This window comes from Bos indicus, chromosome 2 (assembly GCF_029378745.1).
Source record: "Bos indicus isolate NIAB-ARS_2022 breed Sahiwal x Tharparkar chromosome 2, NIAB-ARS_B.indTharparkar_mat_pri_1.0, whole genome shotgun sequence".
NCBI lineage: Eukaryota > Metazoa > Chordata > Mammalia > Artiodactyla > Bovidae > Bos > Bos indicus.
In genome coordinates, this window is record NC_091761.1 from 50,377,501 (window position 1) to 50,386,655 (window position 9,155).

The 9,155-nt window shown below is 36.1% G+C and overlaps 1 long non-coding RNA gene across 1 annotated transcript in view; it reads right to left on the reverse strand.

Annotated features, from left to right (window-relative positions):
• The window catches only part of LOC139186319 (uncharacterized), a 26,873-nt gene extending 21,779 nt beyond the window's left edge, over nt 1–5,094 (reverse strand). Inside the window, exons 1-2 of the long non-coding RNA XR_011569915.1 lie at nt 5,037–5,094; nt 129–219 (exon numbers count right to left, since the gene is read on the reverse strand). This is a non-coding gene — a long non-coding RNA (uncharacterized lncRNA). The remainder of the gene's footprint in view (nt 1–128; nt 220–5,036) is intronic.
• Between the last annotated feature and the right edge of the window lie 4,061 nt (nt 5,095–9,155).

Here is a 9,155-nt window from a genome sequence, read left to right on the forward strand (position 1 = left end):
GCTACTCACAATGGATATGAAAACAGGAAGAACTAAGATTATGTTTCTAAGCAGATATTTGTTTCTGGCAAGAACTATGACTTTCTTAACACAGTAAGTGCATGATTAAACATGACTGCATTACTTACCTATTAGGATTCACTGAGTGTTAAATTCTCATTATATGACATTCATTTAGTCATTCATTCAACAATGCTGTTTGTGCATCCCTAGGCTAAGCTAGAAAGAAAAAGATGGAAATGTCATTGTTCTTGCTGCAAGGAACTTAGAAGTCTAAATGATGTAACTATATAAATGGATATTGACTGGCAACACAGAGCCCACTTTGTTTTCTGATTTCCCCCCAGGTAAGGATAAAGGGAAACCTTTAAAAAATGTCTGACAACGTTTGCACACAGAGTTCCTCCAGGATAACTGTTGGGACTGTGAGTTCACAGTTATGGGAGCACATGGTTACAAAAGAGAGAGCCCCACATATACTCTGAAGGAAGTTCTGAAGAAATACCTCTTTTCTGTTTTAATCAAGATCGTACAAATGTTCCTTATTACCTTATGTTTGAATATACTCTGCAACTTTCAAAATGGATTTTCTTTTTTTCTAACTGAAGTTTAGTTGATTTACAATGTTGTGCTAGTTTCTGAAATACAGCAAAATTATTCATATATATATATATATAATATATTATTTTCCATTATGGTTTATGATAGGATCCTGAATATGGTCTCCTGTGGTATACAATGGGGCCTTGTTCTTTACCCATTCTGTATATAATAAATTGCATCTACTAGTCTCAAAATCCCAATCCATCGTTCCCCCACCTCTCCTCCCCTTTCGCAACCACTAGTCTGTTCTCTATGTCTGTGAGTCTGTTTCTGTTTCATAGAAAAGTTGATTCGTATCATATTTCAGATTCCTCATATAAGTGATATATGGTATTTGTCTCTCTCTCTCTGACTTACTTCACTTAGTATGATAATTTCTCGTTGCATCCATATTGCTGCAAATGGCATGATTTCATTCCTTTTCAAGGCTGAGTAATATTCCAGTGTGTGTGTGTGTGTGTGTGTGTGTGTGTGTGTGTGTGTGTGTGAGTGTGTGTTTGTATCAATGGACATTTAAGTTGTTTCTATGTCTTGGCTATTATAAATAATGGTACTATGAACTCAGGGGTACATATATCTTTTTGAATTATAATTTTGTCAGGCTATATGGTCACAAGTGGGATTGCTGCATCACATGCCAACTCTATTTTAGCTTTTTGAGGAATCTCCATACTGTTCTCTGTAGTGACTGCACCAATTTACATTCCCTCAATGCTATAGGAGAGTTCTCTTTTCACCACACCCTGACCCACATTTGTTATTTGTAGATATTTTTTACTACTGACCATTCTGAGAGATGTGAGAGGCTACCTCAATGTAGTTTTGATTTGCATTGCTCTATTAATTAGCAGTGTTGAACATTTTTTTCATGTGCCTATTGGCCAGCAGAATGTCTTCTTCAGGGAAATGTCTGAGTCTTCAGCCCATTTTTTGATTGGGTTGTTTGTTTGTTATTGAGTTGTATGAGCTGTTTGTATATTTTAGAAATTTTGCCCTTGTCAGTCACATCATTTCAAATATTTTCTCGCATTCCATAGGTTGTCTTTTCATTTGTGTGTGTGTGTGTTTGTGTGTGGTTTCTTTTGTTGTGCAAAAGCTTGTAAGTTTTATTAGGTCCTGTTTGTTTATTTTTGCTTTTATTTCTACTGCCTTAGATAGAATGACCTAAGACAACAGCGGTAGAATTTATGTTAGGGAATGTTTTGCCTATGTTCTTTCCTAGGAGTTTTATGGTGTCATGTTTTATATTTAGATCTTAAAGCCATTGAATGTATTTTCTGATATGTAAATCCTCCCTTTAGTCCCTTTGTGAACTGGTAAAGAATTGTTTTTTAACTAAGCATTCACTAAGCAATCAGAATACATTCACAAAAGAATGTATGTATATATACGGTCCATTGTAACACAAGGTAGTAATAACTGCTTTACCAGTTTATGAGGAATGTCCCTATGTGCCTGCAATCCATGAGAAAAAATGTGTTATGACCATAGTTATTTCAGTGTTATTGGGCAGTTAGAATCTATTAAGGATCTTAGAAAGGCATATATCTTGACACTGAAATGTGCAGTTATTCTTATCTCTATAATGTGTCACTGCATGAGCAAATAGGGGAGGGATGAAAGGTAAATTCAAACACAAATAAACTAGTGTGTGTGTGTATTTAAAATCAGATACACTTTAACAATGCCGAATTGGAGAATATATGGTGAGTTATAACCAAGAAAGAATGTGCTATATGGGCACAGGGCCATAGTTGTTTCTTTTGCTAGAAAAGCAGACAACCCTAAAATATTAGTTCCTATCCACACCATGTAAAAATAAAAATATAAAAATTGTACACACACCACAAATTCTAATTATGGCAATGGGTTTGGAAATCACTTCATTCAAGATGGCTATGAGGTTTAAATTAAGTGAAATAGGGTACATGAGAGCATAAAGCAGAGTTCCTGGGAACACTGTCATCTTCTCTTTTTTCTTTTATCTATATAATATACAGAGGATCATTATTTAACAAGGAACACATTTTTAGGGAAACAGAGAACATAAAAAAGCTCTTTTGTTTTAGAGTGCATGTGTTTGTCAAGCATAGAGGGACGGTGAGTGTTACACATCACTGACATCTTCTTGGAAAGTTAGTGTGCCTAAGTCATAATGCTAAAGGGCTCCTAACTTCTGCCCTGGGAAAGTGACTCAGGAAATCTTTAGAGAAAAGCATTTCTGCTCTTTCTTTCAGTTGCAATGCCTGCAGGCATAGCCCCTGCATTATCTGAACAGGAAGGCAGAGAACAAGTAGAAAATGCCTACTCTTTCAACAAGAGTAAAGACATAGTCTACTTTTCTTGCAAACTCTTATGGAGTTAAACAAGCTTCATACACCTGGTCATCACAGACTGTCCAGTACAAAAATGCACCTATCATTCTGGTAAGAGGAATAACTGAGGAGTACTGTAAACATTCATCTGACCCACAACCCAAGCCTTTCACCAGGCTAGAATAAAAAAGACTTTTTCCCCCAAGATAAAGAATGAAATGATGGAGCTATCTGTACCAAGTGATGAGTCAATATCAGACTCTTCTGAAATGATCCACTAGTTTCCAAACAATTATCTAAAGAAGGAAAACTTAAACAATGAAATAGGAAAAAAAATCTCTCACAGTAGAAAAATAAATCCATCAGAAGGAAGGAATAAAACTGAATGGATGAAGAAATCCTGGTAGATCATATTGCTACTTTGTATTCAGGAATTTAAGATAATATATAAAGCAACTATTTTTAAAATGGGCTCTAAATAAAGAAAAGTCTTTGAGCAAATGAAGTTTCATTATAAACTGAGTTAAATGATTATGACTGGTTTTTACTGAGGGCAAAAAAGAAATTAATACAAATAACAAAACTCATGTTCTTAGCCTTAAAAATGGAATTTTAACTTTTGAAAATTAGAGAAAATAGTGATATAATTGGTTGCAAAGCTGTTTGTTGTAGGTTTACTCGTAATTCAGAATCTCTGAGTTAATATACTATATTTGAAAGTCATTTCCCAAAATTTTGATTTATGTGATTCAGATTAACTCACAGCTCAGAGGGACAAAATGTAAATTGTATACAACAGTAATTTCATTTTCTTAGATATCAACTTAAAATCCTGTTGAAAACTTACTGATTAAAATCAAACAGGAATTATAGAATAGCCCTGAACACTAGATGTAAAGGAAATAGACATAAAAACAATGCATTTAATCATCTTGGGTTAAATTTATTTAATAAATGAAATGTCACAAATATTGAAATTTATTAGGAAAATCTAAATAGTGATCATATAGAAAAATGTGATCATCATTTTATGCAGTTAGAGTTCACATGCAATGCCAGGGTTTCAACAGTTCTTCCTAGGTGACAGTGTATAGAAATACTAAAATTAAAAATTCATCCCATATTTTAAGGGTAATTGCTTACTTCCTGACAAATGGTATGATATTAAAAAGGCCTATATAGTAAGACATATAATTTCTGGAAGTTTAATTATGCAGTAAAGCTGAATTTTTTTTACTTAAATAAATTTATGCCACATCCTATTTAGGGAAACCTGTTTGAAATATATTGCAATGGGAATATATGTCAAATGAACTGATTTCACATTTATATTTTAAAAAACAGGTTTTGAATTGCATTATACTTGAAATAAGTAAAACTCCAAAATTTTACACAAGTGCTAATCATTCAAAGCATAAAAGTATGTATATTTACAATTCCGTAAAGCTCTTTTAATTGGTAAGCATCTAAAATATGTACCAGTTTCCATAAATTTCAATTTGTTCATAAATCTTTATGGCTATTCCTGGTAGGTATATAAAGCTACACCTGGATTTAGAGTATCCATATGATAATCAACACACAGAATGACACAGAATATGGTTTCTATCCTGCAAGAGAGGGATTCTTATGAATATCAAGTGACATTCTGTCCACTGCAGAAATAGACTGGCTTTGAGCTTTACTCAAAGGAAACCAAAAGGAATGGTGTAAGTACACCATCTCAGGGAAGTACTAATACATCATCTCTGTTAATAGTAAAGACATAGTTGAAAATAAAAATTAAAAAAAAAAAAACTATTATTTTCTTTCTTCATATAATCAACAGAGGCTTATTGTTCATCAAGGAAAAGAAGACTTGCAGTGATACAAAAAATAAAGTTCTTTTGTGTTATGGCACTCATGTGTACAGAGAATAGAAGAAAAGTAAACGTGCTAAACGTTATTCAAAGTTTGTACGGCTGAACCATAAACAAAGAATACTAACCAAGCTAATGTAGTGACTCAGTGCTAAAGAATCTGCTTGGCAATACAGGAGACACTAGAGAAGACGGTTTGATATCTGTGTTGGGAAGACCTCCTGGAGTAGGAAATGGTGACCCACTCTAGTATTCTTACCTGGGAAATTACAAACTGAGGAGCCTGGGAGGCTACAATCCATAGAGACTCAACAACAATCTGTTATGGACTAAAAAAAAAAAAAAACAAACAAAAAAACAAGCTAATAGAGCTCATGATGTCACTGAGACATCATTGTTTGGTGTTATCCAGACTTTCATCAGCTAAGGCAAGTTACTTTCTATGGATCATAGCTTGGGGCTGAAGAGCAAGTATGTACGCTTCTAACTCAGTGCTGCAAAGTAAGTGCCTCCACTTTTTTTTAACATTGCTCTCCTAACAACACAAGAGAAGACTCTACACATGGACATCACCAGAACGGCTAAGAGGACACTTAAAAGAGAGGGTACTGTTTAAAGCTTGTTCTTGAGCCCCAGAAATGCTCTTCACACAGCTGAGAATCAGATTTCAGAGGAGGAACTGCCCTTCAGTTGGTGCTGGTGTTTCTGGAGAAGGAAAGTAAGTTGGGTCTGAGAATGTGGGGGAAATTCTGGAATCTAGAACCATCATTGCCAATATAAAAAAGAATGGCTGTCAAGCAACATAGAGGAAAGCATCTCTCTCCTTTGCCCAGGCTCCCAGCCACTCCTCAGCATCACTCTTAAGTAAATCTTAACAAGAGAGCCAGTTGGGTTTGCAGAAATGGGTTTATAGTAGTTAGTCCTAGGCGTAGTATAAGGAGTGCAATTTGAAACTGAGAAATAATAACCTGATAAATGGCACCAAATTATTATTTCTGTTTTGTTGGAAAAGGGCATTTGTTGGTTGAGTTTCCATGATCATTATTTTCCAAGTATATCGTGAAATAAACTTATTAGATGAGTCTAAGGGAGAAAAAGTTTAAAATATTGTACATCAGTGAAATAATTTGGTTTAATAAACACATCATTTGCATACTTACCAGGAATTTCAGCTTGTAGTCCTTCATGCCAGCATTTTTCACTGCTACAATGTGACTTTGTAGGAAGAGGGTGCTTACTATGACCAGTGTGTTCTCTTGGCAAATTTCAGTTAGCCTTTGCCCTGCTTCATTCTGTACTCTAAGGCCAAATTTGCCCATTACTCCAGGTATTTCGTGACTTCCTACTTTTGCATTCCAGTCCCCTATCCTGAAAAGAACATCTTTTTTGGGTGTTAGTACAAGAAGGTCTTGTAGGTCTTCATAGAAGCATTCAACTTCAGCTTTTTCAGTATCACCGGTCAGGGAATAGACTTGGATTGCTGTGATATTGAATGGTTTGCCTTGGAAATGAACAGAGATCATTCTGTTGTTTTTGAGATTGCACCCAAGTACTGCATTTCAGACTCTTTTGTTGACCATGATGACTACTCCATTTCTTCTAAGGGATTCTTGCCCACAGTAGTAGATATAATGGTCATCTGAGTTACATTCACCCATTCCAGTCCATTTTAGTTTGCTGATTCCTAAAATGTCAATGTTCACTCTTGCCATCTGCTGTTTGACCACTTCCAATTTGCCTTGATTCATGGACCTAACATTCCAGATTCCTATGCTCTTGACAGCACAGGACCTTGCTTCCATCACCAGTCACATCCACAACTGGGTGTTGTTTTTACTTTGGCTCCGTCTCTTCATTCTTTCTGGAGTTATTTCTCCACTGATCTCCAGTAGCATATTGGGCACCTACTGATGTGGGGAGTTCATCTATCGGTCTCCTAACTCAGCAATGGCCACAGAACTGGAAAAGGTCAGTTTACATTCCAATCCCCCAGAAAAGGCAATGGCAAAGAATGTTCAAACTATTGTACAATTGCACTCATCTCACATGCTAGCAAAGTAATGCTCAAAATTCTGCAAGTCAGACTTCAACAGTACCAGAACCATGAACTTCCAGATGTCCAAAGTGGATTTAGAAAAGGCGGAGGAACCAGAGATCAAATTGCCAGTATCCATTGGATCATCAAAAAAGCAAGAAAGTTCCAGGGAAATATCTACTTATGCTTTATTGCCTATGCCAAAGCCTTTGCTGTGTGAATCACAACAGTGGAAAATTCTTAAAGAGATAGGAATACCAGACCACCTGACCTGCCTCCTGAGATATCTGCATGCAGGTCAAGAAGCAACAGTTAGAACTGGACATGAAACAACAGACTGGTTCCAAATCAGAAAAGGAGTATGTCATGGCTATATATTGTCACCCTGCTTATTTAACTTATATGCAGAGTACATCATGCAAAATGCTTGACTGGATGAAGCACAACCTGGAATTAAGATTGACAGGAGAAATATCGATAACCTCAGATATGCAAATAACACTACACTTATGGCAGAAAGTGAAGAAAAACTAAAAAGCCTCTTGATGAAAGTGAAAGTGGAGAGTGAAAAAGTTGACTTAAAACTCAACATTCAGAAAACTAAGATCATGGCATCTGGTTCCATCAATGCATGACAAATAGATGGGGAAACAGTGAGAGACTTTATTTTGGGGGCTCCAAAATCACTGCAGATGGTGACTGCAGCCATGAAATTAAAAGACACTTGCTCCTTGGAAGAAAAGTTATGACTGACCTAGATAACATATTAAAAAGCAAAGACATTACTTTGCCAACAAAGGTCCATCTAGTCAAAGCTATTTTTTTTTTTCCAGTAGTCATCCAGTATGGATGTGAGAGTTGGACTATAAAGAAAGCTGAGCACTAAAGAATTGATGTTTTTGAATGGTGGTCTTGGAGAAGACTCTTGTGAGTCCCGTGGACAGCAAGAAGATCTAATCAGTCCATCCTAAAGGAAATCAGTCCAGAATATTCTTTGGAAGGACTGATACTGAAGCTGAAACTCCAATACTTTGGCCACCTAATGTGAAGAACTGACTCATTTGAAAAAACTCTAATGCTGGAAAAGATTGAAGGTGGGAGAAGAAGAGTATGACAGACAATGATCTGGTTGATGGCATCACCAATTCAATGGACATGAGTTTGAGTAAACTCCAGGAGTTGGTGATGGACAGGGAGGCCTGGTGTGCTGCATTCCATGAGGTTGCAAAGAGTTGGACACGACTGAGTGACTGAACTGAACTTAACAGCCTTCTTCCATTTGCTCCCCAGTTATTTTTCTGTAGTTTTCATCTTCACTTTACCTCAGTGTTCCTATCTTGACTCTTTTGTATGCCAAAGTCCATCTAGCCAATTACTTATGTTATATTCTTTCCAGTAAAATAAGTGATGTTCTAATTTTTCTTAGTTAACCTTAGTGGTATAGTGAATACAAATTTGATTTTAAATATGTTTATAAGCTGACGAAAAAGAACCATATAAAGTGAAAATATGAAGTGAAAGTATTAATCCTAGATAATATGTAAGTACTGAAGTTAGAGTTCATCTTGGGTCTTCTGTCAAATCCTAGTCATCTTGTGCTTCTGTTTTGATTCTTGTTTGGAGAATAAAAATGGGATATAAAATCTAGGGACCAACTGAGGAAGGGAATCAAATAGAATACCCCCAAATATCCTGGGACACAAAGTGTCACACCATTGAAAAAGGGTATATGATAAAAAATCCAGGTTTAAAGATAATGTCAGCAAGAAAAGTTGCCTGTTATAGACCTGGCACTAGGTTGTAAGTGAAACACGATTTACTTAGAATTTGCAACCTGAAACTATCCCTTATGCATTTTGCTTTCTGAATTCATGATTTACAGTTTGAAAAAAACAAGTAATTTAATTCAAAATGGGCTTGAGGCAGTAGTGACCCCAGGAAAAGGTGTGAAAAAATACTATAATGATACTGTGTGAGGAAACTTAGGTGACAAATACTTCACAAAATAATATAAAATTTATTACACAAGTGCTGCCTGCCAATGCTGAAGACAGAAGAGTTGTGGGGTCCATTCCTGGGACAGGAAGATCCCCGAAGTAGAAAATGGCAACCCACTCCAGTATTCTTGCCTGGGAAATTCCATGGACAGAGGAGCCTAGTGGGCTACAGTCCACAGGGTCGCAAAAGAGTTGGATAAGACTAAGCAACCAGAAGAAAAAGAAAAAAAAGGTGTTTTTTTTTGTTTTTTGTTTTTAAATCCCAGTTAAAGTACTCTTAGAGCCGTATACTATTTAGATAAAGGTGGGCTGCCGTCTATGGGGTCTCACAGAGTCCGACACGACT